Source organism: Ranitomeya imitator, chromosome 3, assembly GCF_032444005.1.
Source record: "Ranitomeya imitator isolate aRanImi1 chromosome 3, aRanImi1.pri, whole genome shotgun sequence".
Taxonomy (NCBI): Eukaryota; Metazoa; Chordata; class Amphibia; order Anura; family Dendrobatidae; genus Ranitomeya; species Ranitomeya imitator.
This window is the reverse complement of record NC_091284.1, coordinates 450,384,231-450,404,238: the sequence shown is the minus strand read 5'-3', so window position 1 is coordinate 450,404,238 and position 20,008 is coordinate 450,384,231.

Here is a 20,008-nt window from a genome sequence, read left to right as displayed (position 1 = left end):
CCTCGTCCACTGTTTCCACTTTTAGATTGGTGGCTGTTGCAAGAATGCGCCATTTAGCAACCAGAATGCCAAAGGCGCACTCTACGGTTCTTCTGGGCCCTGGTCAGTCTGCAGTTGAATATTCTTCTAGTGTGGTCCAAGTCCCTACTAGAATATGGCTTCAGGAGATTTTCACACATCTGGAAGGCCTCATCCCCAAAGATAACAAATGGCAGCGGTGGGCCTTGAGTGTTGGGGAGAGGCTGTGGAGTGGGAAAATTAAAATTGTTGCCATACACACGACGACCCATATCAGAGCTCTTAAAAGTCTGGGAATCATTGCCACGGCCAAAAGCTCCAATGTCCATGGCGATGAAGCGACACTCCGCATCCGCTATTGCCATGAGAACTACCGAAAAATATTTTTTGTAGTTAAAAAACTCAGATCCGGTTCTGGCAGGTTTTATAATGCGGATGTGCTTTCCATCCACCGCCCCTATACAGTTGGGGAAATCACACACGTTGAAGAAAATTTCCCACCACATGTCCACGGTGGGTACTGGTATAAACTCCTCACGGAGTACATTCCATAACGCACGACAAGTGTCCACAACAATTCCGGACAGGGTTGAGATTCCAGGGCGGTATTGGAAGTGGAGGGAAGATAAACTCTCTCCTGTGGCAAGAAATCTAGAAGAAAAAGAAACAAAAAAAAAACATTTAAAATCGGCTCTTTTAATGGTGTGTTTAAAAAACAAAAAAGAAAAAAACAACATAAAAAACATGTCATAACCAAAAATTTCACGGTCATTGGTTTAGTTTGGGAACGTACCGTAATGTCACTAACAGACGTTCCTCAGGTGGAATCGCTCTATGGAGCCGTGTGTCCTGTCGCCGTATGGAATCATTCGACACGAGACAGTAAATCACGGAAAGAATTTTGAGACATTCTCGTGTAATCCTGGAATTTCTCCGGGTTGCCATTCAGCTCTGCATAGAGCGTGTGATATGCTCCACGGCTCTCACGCACTTCAATGATGGCGTGCCTCCAAAAATGCCGACGCTGTCTCCTTCTCCATCTTTGGCGGTTTCGGTCTTGCTCCCAAGCAAAAACACAGGCAAGGAAAATCTTGAAGCTGAACTCCAGTTTGAAATAAAAGTTCTCCATTGAAAGATCCATCTTGACACCGGAAACAGTAGCAAGCTCTGAACATTTCTGTACCCCTAGGGTCTATATATTGAGAGACAATCATATACGCCCTCTGTATTCCCATTGGTTGTGTCTGGTGACCTTTTTTTTCCTTTTTTTTTTTTGGAAACTGCTAAAAAAAAAACGCAAACGCAGCGTTTACACGCGTTTACATGCGTTTTTGCACCATGCGTTTTTTTATAAAAAACGCATGCGTTCAAAAACGCAAGTGTGAAACCAGCCTTATCCAGACACATGTTGGAGAGGATGTGGATCTAAAGGCAATATAATGCACATTTTTGATTATGCCCAAAAATAAAACCCTTTTGGAAGAAGGTTTATGATCTAATTTTTAAAATAGGGAAATACAAATGAATTATGTCTCTTCAACTTTCTCTTTCGTCCATGGACTCTGACTCACTTCCTCAAAATATTAAATTAATCTCCTTTCACATTTTCTCTGTTGCCAAAATGCTGAGTAAAACTGAGATCATTCCTAGTATCAATATGCTAAGGCCAGATTGGCTTCCCATAACATAACACCTTTGAATTAGTTTTTGCCGTGAACAACAATTCCCTTACAAAGTATAAATCTAAATGGACATTATGGAATTCAGTTTTTTCCCACATGCAGGGTCTTTTATAACAGATTGATATGGATCTACAGCCAGTGAATTTGTCAGGCAGAAATCATTTAAGATTGTTGCTCTTTACCATGTCACCACTCTCAATGGACCATTGTTTTGTTCTGTTCCCTTGTTTTATCCCTAATTTCCCCTTTTTCCTTCCGTATCCAAGTTCATCTCCTCCCCTCCCTCTTTTTTTCTTACCTTTTTTCCCTTTCCTCTTTTCCCCACTATCCTGTCCAATGTTGTATTCATATCCTTCATATAGTTTTATATAGTTTATATGGTATTTTTCGTCATACACCATTAATATTATATATGTTGAATTTCAACTCGTTATATTGTCGCATATAACCTATTCACCTGCCCTGATGATTGTAATATGTCCCCAAATAATTTTCTTTAAATAAAACACGTAAAGAAAAATAAAACTCGTTTGACATATTTTTTCCACCAGAAAAGTATCTTATATTGAGCATTGTAAAATCAGTAAAACCAGAGGAATCTACACTATTGGAAAGTAAGGAAATAATTGCACATACTTGTATTCTTCAACATACTGTCTCCATGGAACTGAACTGTTGTTTATTAGCTCGCAGTTTTAAATTATTTTTAGACATTGGCAACAAGTCATATATCAAATTAACTAGTCACATATTTGTCAATATAATGCTTCTCGGTTCTCACATTTTTATTCTTTTGCTCTAAGAAGAACATTCAATCAACAGGAAAATAATATCAAGTCACCACACTATAAATTAACCCCTTAGCGACCGCAGAAACGCCTTTTAACGGCGGCCGCTAAGGGTACTTAAACCACAGCGCCGTTAATTAACGGCGCTGTGGAAAAAGTACATAGCGCCCCCCAGAGGCCGATTTTCTCCGGGGTCTCAGCTGCCGGGGGTAGCCGAGACCCCAGAGAACATGATTCGGGGGGTTTTTAACCCACCCCGCATTTGCGATCGCCGGTAATTAACCGTTTACCGGCGATCGCAAAAAAAAACAAAAAAAAAAACAAAACGCGATCTCTTTTTAATTTCTCTGTCCTCCGATGTGATCACACATCGGAGGACAGAGAAAAGGGGTCCCAGGTGGCCCCCCCAATACTCACCCAGCTCCCCCGATGCTCCTCGTGTCTCCCGGTGGGCGCCGCCATCTTCAAAATGGCGGGCGCATGCGCAGTGCGCCCGCCGGCCGGCACTGGGAGAATCTTTGGGGTCTCGGCTGCCGGGGGTAGCCGAGACCCCAAAGAGCATGATCGGGGTCGGTTTTACCGACCCCTGTTTTGCGATCGCCGGTAATTAACTGTTTACCGGCGATCGCAAAAAAAAAAAAAAAAGTAAAGTGTAATTCTCTGTCCTCTGATGTGATCGCACATCAGAGGACAGAGAAATAGGGGGATTTGGGGACCCTACAATACTCAACTGTGTCCCTGGATCCTCTTGCTGCTCCTCCTGGCCGCCGGCAGAAGAAAATGGCGGGTGCATGCCCAGTGCGCCCGCCATCTGTCTCCATCTGCCGGCCGGCAGGAGAACAGCAGTTGGGGCTAAAATTAGGGTTAGGGGTAGGGTTAGGGTTAGGGGTAGGGTTAGGGATAGGGTTAGGGTTAGGGGTAGGGTTAGGGTTAGGGTTAGGGGTAGGGGTAGGGTTAGGGGTAGGGCTAGGGTTAGGGCTAGGGTTAGGGGTAGGGTTAGGGGTAGGGTTAGGTTAGGGTTAGGGGTAGGGTTAGGGGTAGGGTTACGGCTAGGGTTAGGGCTAGGGTTAGGGCTAGGGTTGGGGCTAAATTTAGGGTTAGGGTTGGGGCTAAATTTAGGGTTAGGGTTGGGGCTAAATTTAGGGTTAGGCTTCTTTCACACTTACGTCGGTACGGGGCCGTCGCAATGCGTCGGCCCGACATACCGACGCACGTTGTGAAAATTGTGCACAACGTGGGCAGCAGCTGTAGTTTTTCAACGCATCCGCTGCCCAATCTATGTCCTGGGGAGGAGGGGGCGGAGTTACGGCCACACATGCGCGGTCAGAAATGGCGGATGCGACGTACAAAAAAACGTTTCATTGAACGTTTTTTTGTGCCGACGCTCCGCCAAAACACAACTGATCCAGTGCACGATGGACGCGACGTGTGGCCATCCGTCACGATCCGTCGGCAATACAAGTCTATGGGCAAAAAACGCATCCTGCGGGCACATTTGCAGGATCCATTTCTTGTCCAAAACTACGGATTGCGACGGAATGCCAAACGACGCAAGTGTGAAAGTAGCCTTAGGGCTAGGGTTAGGGTTGGGGCTAAAGTTAGGGCTAGGGTTGGGGCTAAAGTTAGGGTTAGAGCTGGGATTAGGGTTAGGGTTTGGATTAGGGTTGGTATTAGGGTTAGGGTTGGCATTAGGGTTATGCTTGGGATTAGGGTTAGGTTTGGGATTAGGGTTAAGGATAGGGTTGTGATTAGGGGTGTATTGGGATTAGGGTTAGGTTTGAGGTTAGGGTTGAGATTAGGATTAGGGGTGTGTTGGATTTAGGGTTTTGATTAGGGTTATGGTTAGGGTTGACATTAGGGTTGTTTTGGGGTAAGGGTTGTGATTATGGTTAGGGTTAGTGATTAGGATTATGGATTAGGTTGGGATTAGGGTTAGGGGTGTGTTGGGGTTAGGGTTGGAGCTAGAATTGGGGGGTTTCCACTGTTTAGGTACATCAGGGGGTCTCCAAACACGACAGCCAATTTTGCGCTCAAAAAGTCAAATGGTGCTCCCTCCCTTCTGAGCTCTGCCGTGCGCCCAAACAGTGGGTTACCCCCACATATGGGGCATCAGCGTACTCGGGATAAATTGGACAACAACTATTGCAGTCCAATTTCTCCTGTTACCCTTGTGAAAATAAAAACTTGGGGGCTACAATATCTTTTTTGTGAAAAAAAAAATATTTTTTATTTTCACGACTCTGCATTCTAAACTTCTGTGAAGCACTTGGGCATTCAAAGTTCTCACCACACATCTAGATAAGTTCCTTGGGGGGTCTAGTTTCCAAAATGGGGTCACTTGTGGGGGGTTACTACAGTTTAGGTATATCAGGGGCTCTGCAATCGCAACATAATGCCCACAGACCATTCTATCAAAGTCTGCATTCCAAAAAGGCGCTCCTTCCCTTCCGAGCTCTGCCGTACGCCCAAACAGTGGTTTACCCCCACATATGGCGCATCAGTGTACTCGGGATAAATTGGACAACAACTATTGCAGTCCAATTTCTCCTGTTACCCTTGTGAAAATAAAAACTTGGGGGCTACAATATCTTTTTTGTGGAAAAAAAAAATATTTTTTATTTTCACGACTCTGCATTCTAAACTTCTGTGAAGCACTTGGGCATTCAAAGTTCTCACCACACATCTAGATAAGTTCCTTGGGGGGTCTAGTTTCCAAAATGGGGTCACTTGTGGGGGGTTACTACAGTTTAGGTACATCAGGGGTTCTGCAATCGCAACATAATGCCCTCAGACCATTCTATCAAAGTCTGCATTCCAAAAAGGCGCTCCTTCCCTTCCGAGCTCTGCCGTGCGCCCAAACAGTGGTTTACCCCCACATATGGCGCATCAGCGTACTCGGAATAAATTGGACAACAACTATTGCAGTCCAATTTCTCCTCTTACCCTTGTGAAAATAAAAACTTGGGGGCTACAATATCTTTTTTGTGGAAAAAAAAATATTTTTTATTTTCACGACTCTGCATTCTAAACTTCTGTGAAGCACTTGGGCATTCAAAGTTCTCACCACACATCTAGATAAGTTCCTTGGGGGGTCTAGTTTCCAAAATGGGGTCACTTGTGGAGGGTTTCTACTGGTTAGGTACATCAGGGGCTCTGCAAACGCAACATAATACCCGCAGACCATTCTATCAAAGTCTGCATTCCAAAACGGCGCTCCTTCCTTCCGAGCTCTGCCGTGCGCCCAAACAGTGGTTTACCCCCACATATGGGGTACCAGCATACTCAGGACAAATTGGACAACAACTTTTGGGGTCCAATTTCTCTTGTTACCCTTGTGAAAATAAAAACTTGGGGGCTACAATATCTTTTTTGTGGAAAAAAAAATATTTTTTATTTTCACCGCTCTGCATTATAAACTTCTGTGAAGCACTTGGGCATTCAAGGTTCTCACCACACATCTAGATAAGTTCCATGGGGGGTCTAGTTTCCAAAATGGGATCACTTGTGGGGGATTTCTACTGTTTAGGCACATCAGGGGCTCTCCAAACGCGACATGGTGTCCGATCTCAATTCCAGCCAATTCTACATTGAAAAAGTAAAACGGCACTCTTTCTCTTCCAAGCTCTGCGGTGCGCCCAAACAGTGGTTTACCCCCACATATTGGGTATCGACGTACTCAGGAGAAATTGCACAACAACTTTTGTGGTCTAATTTCTCCTGTTACCCTTGTGAAAATAAAAATTTGTGGGCAAAAAATCATTTTTGTAGAAAAAATGCGATTTTTTTTTTCACGGCTCTACATTGCAAACTTCTGTGAAGCACATGGGGGTTCAAAGTGCTCACCACACATCTAGATATGTTCCTTAAGGGGTCTAGTTTCCAAAATGGGGTCACTTGTGGGGGGTTTCCACTGTTTAGGCACATGAGAGGCTCTCCAAACGCGACATGGCGTCCAATCTCAATTCCAGCCAATTCTACATTGAAAAAGTAAAACGGCGCTCCTTCACTTCCAAGCTCTGCGGTGCGCCCAAAAAGTGGTTTACCCCCACATATCGGGTATTGGCGTATTCAGGAGAAATTGCATAACAAAATTTATGGTTACATTTCTGTTTTTACACTTGTGAACATAAAAAAAAAATGGTTCTGAATTAAGATGTTTGCAAAAAAAAGTTAAATGTTCATTTTTTCCTTCCACATTGTTTCAGTTCCTGTGAAGCACGTAAAGGGTTAATAAACTTCTTGAATGTGGTTTTGAGAACCTTGAGGGGTGTCGTTTTTAGAATGGTGTCACACTTCATTATTTTCTATCATATAGACCCCTCAAAATGACTTCAAATGTGATGTGGTCCCTAAAAAAAAATGGTGTTGTAAAAATGAGAAATTGCTGGTCAACTTTTAACCCTTATAACTCCCTAACAAAAAAAAATTTGTTTCCAAAATTGTGCTGATGTAAAGTAGACATGTGGGAAATGTTATTTATTAACTATTTTTCGTGACATATCTCTCTGATTTAAGGGCATAAAAATACAAAGTTTGAAAATTGCAAAATTTTAAAAATGTTCGCCATATTTCTGTTTTTTTCATAAATATTCGCAAGTAATATTGAAGAAATGTTACCACTAACATGAAGTACAATATGTAACGAAAAAACAATCTCAGAATCAGCGGGATCCGTTGAAGCATTCCAGAGTTATAACCTCATAAATTGACAGTGGTCAGAATTGCAAAAATTGGCCTGGTCATTAAGTACCAAATTGGCTCTGTCACTAAGGGGTTAAGAATAACTTTTAAGATGTCCTGTTGACTATTATACCACTTAATAAATAAAAGTGATGGTTGTATTGTGTATGCACCCCCAAAGAGATGCCGAAATCGAAAAGAAGATTTTGAGAGAACATGGGGATTAATGCATGAAGATATTTCAATTTACCAACTACTTGTTGCAATAATAGCTCCAAAGCAATATGGAAACTCATTCTCATTTGCAACGTGATAACACTGGTAGAAATGTCCATCATATTTTTGTAAACAAATTTTTGAAAGTTTAGATGGCTGAAAGAGATATTTAAAATAAAGACACTGGTAACTACAAAGCCGTTTACAGAAATACTTTTTGGTACTGTAAATGCATACTATATAGGTAATACTATGCTGAAAGTGGGAAGCGCACAGTGCTGGTTTAGGATTGTTTTTTTGCATTAAAAACTGGTGGAATGCTAAACGTCAGACAATTCCAACAATTCTGGAAGTTATTATATAAAAGATTAAAAAAAAGTGTCTCTCACATTGAAGAGTAGTTTTTGGAGCTAGGCAGCTTTCACCTTTACTATATGTTCTGCTCACCTTTCAGAGTTGTGCAACTATACAGGCACAACTTTCCTAGTTCCTTGGTTCCTCATTGAGCTGTCAAATTCTTTGACTCTTCGTGTATCAATAATAATTAGGGTGAAAAATAGATTAATAGGTAACGTCACCTGATGAATTACAGGTAACTTTATTGACCATCTGGTTTATTGCTTAAAGCCCCACTCCAGCAGTTTTTTTTCATTACAGCACTGAGGTGGTGTTACTAATATAAGTTCTCTGACCTTAGTATTATACTTACCAGCCATTCAGCTGTTCCCGGTGCCATGCTGCTTCTGCGCTACCGTATGGAGAATGTAACTTCTCACTGAACAGAAGAGAGAGTGCATAAAACAAACTTGTTCGGAAAAAGTATTCCAATCTCAAAGTCGGCACAAATGATGCACATTTGGATTCACGTTCAGATTCTCTAGTATTTTCCTCAAAATTGGCAAAATTCTGCCAATGTTAGGTAAATTAGCAAGTTTCCACTAAGGTTGTGTGCACACTGTGTCTTTGATTGGCGGTAATGTTACTGTCGGTAAGATCGTTACCGTCGGTCAGAGCACTGTGGTGACATGCTGTCAGAGGTCAGCGTGACCCTGCAGCTGTGACTTGGATCTGTGGTAAAAAGCTTACAGCAGGTTACAGGCGTCAGCTGATGAGAGACTACTACTCCCATGAATCTACACCTGCTGTAGCTGATAACAGCGTAAGCACGCGGCGGTTGATGGGTGGCGCCTGTGCTCAGTGAAAAAAAAAAAGTTGAAATAAGCATTGAAATAAAAAACACAGTATACAGTTACCTAATCCTTGATGTCCTTGTCCACTGTAAAAAATAAGAAAACAACAAATATTACACTTAACGCCTAATCCCCGATGAACATGTCACCTAGAAAAGAGGAAAAATAATAAACCTCCATATCCCTCACCTATCCGCTGTAATCCATACTGTCCCAAGACAATTTGGATCACTTGTAGAGCAGTCACCTCCGCTCATGCGACTGCTCTACTTGGTAGCCGGTTACACACTGACTGGAGCATGTAATCACTCCTGCAGTGTGTAGCGCTGAGATGGCAAAAGTGAGATCACTGGAATTCCTCAGCTGATGAACTCCGGTGATTACACGCTCCAGTCAGTGTGTAACCGGCTGCCAAGTAGAGCAGTCACATTTGTGACTGCTCTCAAAATCATCAGGATTATTGTGGGACATTATGGATTATCTCTTCAGTTTGGACAGGTAAAGAATATTATTATTTATTATTATTATTCCATTGCAAGGTACATTGGTGTCAATAGACTAAGCTCTGACATGCGTATAGTTTAAATTAGAGTCAATATTGGTGTCTGTGTCATTATTTAAATAATGAAATTCAAGGGAAAAGAAAGTGGTCACTAGAGAGCGCTGTGAGGGTCACAGTTAAAATTGAAGGCAAAAGGTCCACCGCAGCTCCAGCCATTAACCTTCTAGGAAGATACAAAATGCAGTAAAGAATAGTAATAACGGTCCTAGGAGCACTGGAAATGAGAACAAAACAAGTATTTTAATGCTGAACCACAACGCTTGTCATGTTACGCCCTGCCTGGTGGGCGTGAGCTCGGCGGGTGTGGCCCCACTGTGCCACAAACCAAACAACCCTGGAAGGGGCATGACTATGACCGTTGCCCTGGTCTTCGCTGGAGCCTCTGATGGTGAGGTCAGACTTGTGCGGCAGGCAGCTGCCAGGTGCTACTCTAGGGTGGTGTCTGGCTGTGGCTGCTGATCCCACTTGGAGAACAGGAACACTAGGACAGGTGCGGGTATCAGGCAGGACTGGCAGATGAGCACAGATGAAACTGAGATGAGTAGGCTGGCACGGCTGAGACACAGGGCTGGCAGAGACACAGGGCTGGCAGAGACAGCAGAGACACAGGGCTGGCAGGAACGGCAGAGACACAGGGCTGGCAGGAATGGCAGAGACACAGGGCTGGCAGGAACGGCAGAGACACAGGGCTGGCAGGAACAGCAGAGACACAGGGCTGGCAGGAATGGCAGAGACACAGGGCTGGCTGGTGTGGTGTATGAAGGAACATGTTTGGACCTGTTCACACAAGAGGTGCAGGTATGAATGCAAGCTGGAAGGAAAGGAGTATGAAGAAACAGGTTGGGACCTGTTCACACGGGAGATGCAGGTATGGATATGAAGTATGAAGGAAAGGAGTATGAAGGAACAGGTTGGGACCTGTTCACACAGGAAGAGAAGTGCAAGGCTGCAGATAAGAGCAGCAAGAGATAGCACAGCAACAAAAGCTAAGCAGAGCGGAACTGCAAGGAATGCAGAGAGGAGCTGCAGCAAGAGATTACTGCAGCAGAAGCTAAGCAGAACGGAACCACAAGGAATGCAGAGAGGAGCTGCAGCAAGAGATTACTGCAGCAGCAGAAGCTAAGCAGAGCAGAACCACAAGGAATGCAGAGAGGAGCTGCAGCAAGAGATTACTGCAGCAGCAGAAGCTAAGCAGAGTGGAACCACAAGGAATGCGAAGAGGAGCTGCAGCAAGAGATTTCTGCAGAAGCTAAGCAGAGCGGAGCCACAAGGAATGTCGAGAGGAGCTGCAGCAAGAGATTCTTGCAGCAACAGGAGCAGAGCAGAGCAGAACGGAGCAGAACTGCAGGAGTGCGGAGCTGAGGTAAAGCTGCAAGAGAGCGGAGCACAAGCAAAGTCACAAGAGCCGCAAGAGTGCAGATCAAAAGCAAACAGAAAGGAAGCAAGGAAAGACACAGCAGGGAAGAAAACCACAGACAAGGAGACAGAGGTAGCACAAAGTTCAGACAAAGTAATGGAACAAGACAAGGTAAAAGAACAAAGACACAGGGACCAGGATATTCTGCCTCCAGGAGGGCGGACAAACAAGATCAAGGCAAGGGAAAGAGAAAAGCCTCTAGAGAAGGAGTAACACAGAGCAAGGCCTGGCAAACTCCGAAGCTAAACACAATCTGAGCTAACACATTGCACAGGCGCAGTCCACTGGGTGGAGCTGCACTAAATACTGGAGGCTTCTTGGTAATTGGTTAGGAACAGATTAGACAAGTGCACCTGATTCCTATAAGAACCAGTGAGTTCAGGTGCCGCCCCCTATGCACACAGCCAGGAAGCATGCAGAGAGCAGAGGCACAGAATATGGAGCTGGCAAGAAACAGAAACCACATCATGACCTGGAGCAGTGGGTAAGATAGTATGAGAGATGAGAGGCCATGCCGTGATGCCAGCAGAGTTGTTACAATGCGTTTCAATGGTTAAACCATCTTCATCAGGTGGAAGCTACTTTCACCTGATGGAGACAGTTTAACCGTTGAAACGCGTTGTGGTTCAACACTAAAATCCTTGTTTTGGTCTCATTTCCAGTGCTTCTAGGACCGTTATTACTATTCTTTACTGCATTACTTAAATAATGGACTTTATTCTGGGTGTGTGGTTTATACAGTATCACTGTGGGGTTGGTATAGGGGGTTCATTATAGACTCCTCTCCATTATTAATCTCTGGGCTTTTGTCACCGGCAATACAAAGGTAGCATCATCCCCATAAACATGAACCCCACTTGCCACTGCCACAGGGCTAGTGGGAAAAAGAGGGGAAAGTGCCATAATTGGTGCATCTAATAGATGTGCCTTTTCTGGGGCAGCTGTGGCCAGCTATTTTTAGGCTGGGGGCTAAATCCATGGCCCCCTACCAGCCTGAGAATACCAATCCACAGCTGCCAGCTTTTGCTTTGCTGGTTGTCAAAGATGAGGGGGACCCCACGCCATTTTTTTTATTTAAATAATTAAAAAATGGTGTGGATATACCTCTATTCTTGAGAACCAGCCTTGCTAAAGCTGACAGATGAGGGTTGCGGCCTGCAGCTGTCAGTTTTGCCTGGCTGGTTGTCAAAAATACAGGGGAACCCGCATCTATTTTTTTTTTTTTATTTATTAACAGCACAATTGATAAATCAATTGATGGCACTTTTCCTGGTGTCTGCCCCTAATTTGAGCTGTTTTGGCTGCTTTTGGGATCCACTGAAGGTGCTGTCTGTGCGTTTGGTTTTGCCTCCCATGGAATTCATTGGTTTTCGGTTATATTCGGCGAACATCAAAGTTCGGCACCAAAGCCAAACCAAATCTTAAAAGGTTTGCTCATCTCTAGTTATATTTCTCAATGTAAGTATTTGTGAGCCTTGTGTTGTCTCTCAATGACTTACATTGAATAGTAATTGTACAGGGAATAGAACACTAAGAATATGCTCAAAATTAAATATTTTTGAATGCATTTCATTTTCTACCCTACTATCCCAAAATATGTATTACAGTGTAGATTGAAGCATAGCAACATTTTGGTAATATGACCTTCATCAGGCTGAGAATAGGGTATGTGTTAAATGTCTTTCTTTTCTGAAAAAAAATGCAAAATATCCACTTGTACCAGTATATGAAGGATTGAATTCACTGGACTGTCTAGGTATCCAAAGAGTGTGGAAATTACTGTAGTATTACCCTTACGAGAAGGAAGCTAGAGGTACAGCACTTTATGAATTTAGAGCAATGTAGTGTGACTAGGTTCCTTCTATGGGCAAAAGTAATTTCTACACTCTTGATTGCCTTTGTTTTGGTCCAAGTAGGGAGTAATGTGGCCTGCTCCCATGGAATAGACAACCAGTCTCTACTTTAAAACAGAAATTAGAGGTTGATTAACCCCTTAGTGACAGAGCCAATTTGGTACTTAATGACCAGGCCAATTTTTGCAATTCTGACCACTGTCAATTTATGAGGTTATAACTCTGGAACGCTTCAACGGATCCCGCTTATTCTGAGACTGTTTTTTCGTGACATATTGTACTTCATGTTAGTGGTAACATTTCTTCGATATTACTTGCGATTATTTATGAAAAAAACGGAAATATGGCGAAAATTTTTAAAATTTTGCAATTTTCAAACTTTGTATTTTTATGCCCTTAAATCAGAGAGATATGTCATGAAAAATAGTTAATAAATAACATTTCCCACATGTCTACTTTACATCAGCACAATTTTGGAAACAAAATTTTTTTTTGTTAGGGAGTTATAAGGGTTAAAAGTTGACCAGCAATTTCTCATTTTTACAACACCATTTTTTTTAGGGACCACATCACATTTGAAGTCATTTTGAGGGGTCTACATGATAGAAAATAATGAAGTGTGACACCATTCTAAAAACTACACCCCTCAAGGTTCTCAAAACCACATTCAAGAAGTTTATTAACCCTTTACGTGCTTCACAGGAACTGAAACAATGTGGAAGGAAAAAATGAACATTTAACTTTTTTTTGCAAACATCTTAATTCAGAACCATTTTTTTTATTTTCACAAGTGTAAAAACAGAAATGTAACCATAAATTTTGTTATGCAATTTCTCCTGAATACGCCAATACCCGATATGTGGGGGTAAACCACTTTTTGGGCGCACCGCAGAACTTAGAAGTGAAGGAGCGCCGTTTGACTTTTTCAATGCAGAATTGGCTGGAATTGAGATCGGACGCCATGTCACGTTTAGAGAGCCCCTGATGTGCCTAAACAGTGGAAACTCCCCACAAGTGACACCATTTTGGAAACTAGACCCCTTAAGGAACTTATCTAGATGTGTGGTGAGCACTTTGAACCCCCAAGTGCTTCACAGAAGTTTATAATGTAGAGCCGTGAAAATAAAAAATCGCTTTTGTTTACACAAAAATGATCTTTTCGCCCACAAATTCTTATTTTCACAAGGGTAACAGGAGAAATTAGACCACAAAAGTTGTTGTGCGATTTCTCCTGAATACGTGGATACCCCATATGTGAGGGTAAACCACTGTTTGGGCGCACCGCAGAGCTTGGAAGTGAAGGAGCGCCGTTTTACTTTTTCAATGTTGAATTGGCTGGAATTGAGATTGGACGCCATGTCGCGTTTGGAGAGCCCCTGAAGTGCCTAAACAGTGGAAACCCCCCACAAGTGACACCATTTTATAAACTAGACCCCTTAAGGAACTTATCTAGATGTGTGGCGAGCACTTTGAACCCCCATGTGCTTCACAGAAGTTTATAACGTAGAGCCGTGAAAAAAAAAAATCGCATTTTTTCTACAAAAATGATATTTTTGCCCACAAATTTTTATTTTCACAAGGGTAACAGGAGAAATTAGACCACAAAAGTTGTTGTGCAATTTCTCCTGATTACGCTGATACCCAATATGTGGGGGTAAACAACTGTTAGGGCGCACCGCAGAGCTTGGAAGAGAAGGAGTGCCGTTTTACTTTTTCAATGTAGAATTGGCTGGAATTGAGATCGGACGCCATGTCGCGTTTGGAGAGCCCCTGATGTGCCTAAACAGTAGAAATCCCCCACAAGTGACCCCATTTTGGAAACTAGACCCCCCATGGAACTTATCTAGATGTGTGGTGAGAACCTTGAATGCCCAAGTGCTTCACAGAAGTTTATAATGCAGAGCCGTGAAAATAAAAAATATTTTTTTTTTCCACAAAAAAGATATTGTAGCCCCCAAGTTTTTATTTTCACAAGGGTAACAGGAGAAATTGGACCGCAAAAGTTGTTGTACAATTTGTCCTGAGTATGCTGGTACCCCATATGTGGGGGTAAACCACTGTTTGGGCGCACGGCAGAGCTCGGAAGGAAGGAGCGCCGTTTTGAAATGCAGACTTTGATAGAATGGTCTGCGGGTATTATGTTGCGTTTGCAGAGCCCCTGATGTACCTAACCAGTAGAAACCCTCCACAAGTGACCCCATTTTGGAAACTAGACCCACCAAGGAACTTATCTAGATGTGTGGTGAGAACTTTGAATGCCCAAGTGCTTCACAGAAGTTTAGAATGCAGAGTCGTGAAAATAAAAAATATTTTTTTTTTCCACAAAAAAGATATTGTAGCCCCCAAGTTTTTATTTTCACAAGGGTAACAGGAGAAATTGGACTGCAATAGTTGTTGTCCAATTTATCCCGAGTACGCTGATGCGCCATATGTGGGGGTAAACCACTGTTTGGGCGCACGGCAGAGCTCGGAAGGGAAGGAGCGCCTTTTTGGAATGCAGACTTTGATAGAATGGTCTGTGGGCATTATGTTGCGATTGCAGAGCCCCTGATGTACCTAAACTGTAGTAACCCCCCACAAGTGACCCCATTTTGGAAACTAGACCCCCCAAGGAACTTATCTAGATGTGTGGTGAGAACTTTGAATGCCCAAATGCTTCACAGAAGTTTAGAATGCATTGTCGTGAAAATAAAAAATATTTTTTTTTTCACAAAAAAGATTTTGTAGCCCCCAAGTTTTTATTTTCACAAGGGTAACAAGAGAAATTGGACCCCAGAAGTTGTTATCCAATTTATCCCGAGTACGTTGATGCCCCATATGTGGGGGTTACCCACTGTTTGGGCGCACGGCAGAGCTCAGAAGGGAGGGAGCACCATTTGACTTTTTGAGCGCAAAATTGGCTGTCGTGTTTGGAGACCCCCTGATGTACCTAAACAGTGGAAACCCCCCAATTCTAGCTCCAACCCTAACCCCAACACACCCCTAACCCTAATCCCAACCTGATCCATAATCCTAATCACTAACCCTAACCATAATCACAACCCTTACCCCAAAACAACCATAATGTCAACCCTAACCATAACCCTAATCAAAACCCTAAATCCAACACACCCCTAATCCTAATCTCAACCCTAACCTCAAACATAACCCTAATCCCAATACACCCCTAATCACAACCCTAACCTTAACCCTAATCCCAAACCTAACCCTAATCCCAAGCGTAACCCTAATGCCAACCCTAACCCTAATACCAACCCTAATCCAAACCCTAACCCTAATCCCAGCTCTAACCCTAACTTTAGCCCCAACCCAACCCTAACTTTAGCCCCAACCCTAACCCTAGCCCTAAGGCTACTTTCACACTTGCGTCGTTTGGCATTCCGTCGCAATCCGTAGTTTTGGACAAGAAATGGATCCTGCAAATGTGCCCGCAGGATGCGTTTTTTGCCCATAGACTTGTATTGCCGACGGATCGTGACGGATGGCCACACGTTGCGTCCGTCGTGCACTGGATCAGTTGTGTTTTGGTGGAGCCTCGGCACAAAAAAACGTTCAATGAAACGTTTTTTTGTACGTCGCATCCGCCATTTCTGACCGCGCATGCGTGGCCGTAACTCCGCCCCCTCCTCCCCAGGACATAGATTGGGCAGCGGATGCGTTGAAAAACTACAGCTGCTGCCCACGTTGTGCACAATTTTCACAACGTGCGTCGGTATGTCGGGCCGACGCATTGCGACGGCCCCGTACCGACGTAAGTGTGAAAGAAGCCTAACCCTAAATTTAGCCCCAACCCTAACCCTAAATTTAGCCCCAACCCTAACCCTAAATTTAGCCCCAACCCTAGCCCTAACCCTACCCCTAACCCTAACCCTAGCCCTACCCCTAACCCTAACCCTAACCCTAACCCTACCCCTATCCCTACCCATAACCCTAACCCTACCCCTAACCCTACCCCTAACCCTAACCCTACCCCTAACCCTACCCCTAACCCTACCCCTAACCCTAACCCTACCTCTACCCCTAACCCTACCCCTAACCCTACCCCTAACCCTAACCCTACCCCTAACCCTACCCCTAACCCTACCCCTAACCCAACCCCTAACCCTAACCCTAATTTTAGCACCAACTGCTGTTCTCCTGCCGGCCGGCAGATGGAGACAGATGGCGGGTGCACTGGGCATGCGTCCGCCATGTTCTTCTGCCGGCGGCCAGGAGGAGCAGCAAGAGGATCCATGGACCTAGGTGAGTATGCTAGGGTCCCCGAATCCCCCTATTTCTCTGTCCTCTGATGTGCGATCACATCATTGGACAGAGAATTACACTTGGCTTTTTTTTTTTTTTTTGCGGTCGCCGGTAAACAGTTAATTACCGGCGATCGCAAAACAGGGGTCGGTAATACCGCCCCCGATCATGCTCTTTGGGGTCTCGGCTACCCCCGGCAGCCGAGACCCCAAAGATTTTCCCGATGCCGGCCGGCGGGCGCACTGCGCATGCGCCCGCCATTTTGAAGATGGCGGCGCCCACCGGGAGACACGAGGAGCATCGGGGGAGCTGGGTGAGTATTGGGGGGCCACCTGGGACCCCTTTTCTCTGTCCTCCGATGTGCGATCACATCGGAGGACAGAGAAATTAAAAAGAGATCTCGTTTTTTTTTTCTTTTTGCGATCGCCGGTAAACGGTTAATTACCGGCGATCGCAAATGCGGGGAGGGTTAAAAACCCCCCGAATCATGTTCTCTGGGGTCTCGGCTACCCTCGGCAGCCGAGACCCCGGAGAAAATCGGCCTCTGGGGGGCGCTATGGACTTTTTCCACAGCGCCGTTAATTAACGGCGCTGTGGTTTAAGTACCCTTAGCGGCCGCCGTTAAAAGGCGTATCGGCGGTCGCTAAGGGGTTAACCCACCTTTGTCTATTACATTGAATAGTGACTTCTGACTCACCTGTCAGACACAAGACTACCACAGCGGCACTAATAACAAAAGAAGACAGCGGCTGGTAAGTCTGAGATTAGGGGCAGGGACCTTACATTAGTAGCACTACTCCAGAGCTTAAATAAATAATATGTTGGAATGGTTTTAGGATACTTTATGGTCTTCTCCTGAATTAGCCATTGAGGAGTGTAGTCACTATATTGAATTTTAGGACTCCATCCTCTGCTAGGTAAGAAACAGATGAATAAGGGTCCAGTTAGAGACAGAATATCTACAAATTTACATATCTTACAGATTTTTCTATTAACTAAACCATCTACACTTTTTATACAAATATACTGTGATCACTCTGGGAACTAAAATATACTATGCCCTTGTGCATTAGATGCAGATACATAGTTTTATGGTGCTGCTACCATAACTATATGACCTATGTCTAAATATGTATGTGACTTTTAAAGGCCTCTATTGGTAGAGATTACATTATAAATCTTGGCTGGTTTAGGTGTAACTATACTTGCCCTGGCATTATAAGAATTTCCTGTGCCTCTCTTGTCTTGTGTATATCTCTTTTTCACTGTCATGGAGATGTACCGTAATTTGTTAATTTAATTTCTTTACATACTTGCTAATAAAGACTTTGTTTTAATAAAGATTGGTATCTGTATTCTGTTGTATAAGCTAAAATGAATGGTGTCATTTAAAACTTGAGCTCATGTAGCAAAAAAAAAGTCCTCATATTGCTATGTAGTCAGAAAAATAAAAAAGTTATGGTTCTTGGAAGAATGGAGGTCAAAAATGCACATGTAAAAATGAAAATTGTCAGCAAATGGTTGAAAAATCAGTAGTTTAAATTGTTGTTCAAGATAACACATGAATATGTCTATCAATATCACCATTGTGACAATTTTTAATGTCACCAAAATGTATTAAACATTGTGCATTACTTTGGTAAATCGGCACTTATGATAGCAATGCAGCCAGAAGCAATACTGACTTCAAAAATTCTTATAATGAATTACCAACATAACATAATACTAGAGAATATCCATTGGATGAAGAAAATGGTTACATCATATGTCATCATGATATGAAACATGGCAATCAACTATTCCAGCAACGTGCAAAGTATTTATTTGCATCTGATTGTTTTTGAAAATTTATACCAGAACAAGATTGATATAAACAACATCTATCAAGTTTCATTTACAGCTTTGTCAGTTTGATGTGCGTCATTTTTATAATGAACCATTCTTAGGCTGAAAATAATGTTCTCTTATGGATGATTATCTGCTGGAAATGTTTAGAAGATGGAAGAGTATGCAAACTGTATCACTGACAAGACATTCATCCCATTCTTGCTTAGCCTGTGGCACATATCATAATAGAGGGAGCTTGAATGGAACAAATTTAGGTTTGCGATGATTAACAGATTCACAGCTGTAATCTCAATATAATTATAAGAATTTGGTATTCAGTAAAACGCATTTGGATTACTCTCTATCATTATAAGCACGTCAACAACAATTTTTAGTAGGAACAATTCAATCAGCTAAACAAGAATTACAGAAAACCTCTTTAAAAATGAATTGTTATATTTAAATCTTTTAAAACTGTAATTATTTCAAACTGTGAATTTCTTTACCAGCGAGATTGCAAACAAAGGGATTACAATTTTGCTTCTCTTGTCAACATTACTTTTGATACTTGGGATACAGTGCCTTGCGAAAGTATTCAGCTTCCTGGAATTTTTTAACCTTTTCCTACATATCATGCTCCAAACATAAAGATACCAAATGTACATTTTTGGTGAAGAATCAACAACAAGTGGGACACATTTGTGAAGTTGAACGAAATTTTAAATTTTTGTGGAAATTCAAAAACTGAAAAGTGGGGCATGCAATATTATTCGGCCCCTTTAACTTAACACTTTGTTGCACCACCTTTTGCTGCAATTACAGCTGCAAGTTGCTTGGTTTTTGTCTCTATCAGTTTTGTACATTGAAAGACTGAAATTCTTGCCCATTCTTCCTTGGCAAACAGCTCAAGCTCAGTGAGGTTTGATGGAGATCGTTTGTGAACAGAAGTTTTCAGCTCTTTCCACAGATTCTTGATTGGATTGAGGTCTGGACTTTGACTTGATCATTCTAACACCTGGATACGTTTATTTGTGAACCACCCCTTTGTAGATTTTGCTTTATGCTTTGGGATCATTGCCTTGTTGGAAGACAAATCTCTGTCCCAGTCTCAGGTATTTTGCAGCCTCCAACAGGTTTTCTTCAAGAATGGTCTTGTCCATCTTCCCATCAATTTTAACCATCTTCACTGTTTCTGCTGAAGAAAAGCAGGCCCAAATCATGATGCTGCCACCACAATTTTTGACAGTGGGGATGGTGTGTTCAGGGTGATGAGCTGTGTTGCATTTACGCCAAACATATCACTTGGCATTGTTGCCAAAAAGTTCGATTTTGGCTTCATCTGACCAGAGCACCTTCTTCCATGTTTGGTGTGTCTCCCAGGTGGCTTATTGCAAACTTTAAACAACACTTTTTATGGATATCTTTGAGAAATGGCTTTCTTCTTGCCACTATTCCATAAAGGCCAGATTTGTGCAGTGTACGACTGATTGTTGTCCTATGGACGGACTGTCCCACCTCAGCTGTAGATCTCTG